This window comes from Myotis lucifugus, unplaced genomic scaffold (assembly GCF_000147115.1).
Source record: "Myotis lucifugus unplaced genomic scaffold, Myoluc2.0 scaffold_132, whole genome shotgun sequence".
Lineage (NCBI taxonomy): Eukaryota > Metazoa > Chordata > Mammalia > Chiroptera > Vespertilionidae > Myotis > Myotis lucifugus.
Window position 1 is genome coordinate 1,828,227 of NW_005871180.1, and position 232 is coordinate 1,828,458.

Consider the following 232-nt stretch of genomic DNA (forward strand, 5'->3'; position numbering starts at 1 on the left):
CCCCGGCCGCCAGGGCTGCGGACCCTGAGCGAGAAGGCGGCCTCGGGTGCTTTGTGGACGCCCTCGGCGCTCTCTTCCGCTCCGCGCTCCCCTGGACAGTCCCCAGCTCCGCGGGGCTCCGCGCCCCCCTTCCCCGAAAGGCCCCCTTGGGAGGTGGGGGAAGGTGTCGGGGTCCCGCCCCCCTTCCTTGAAAATACGCTTCCCCACTCTCGCTCGACGCGACAGCCTGCGG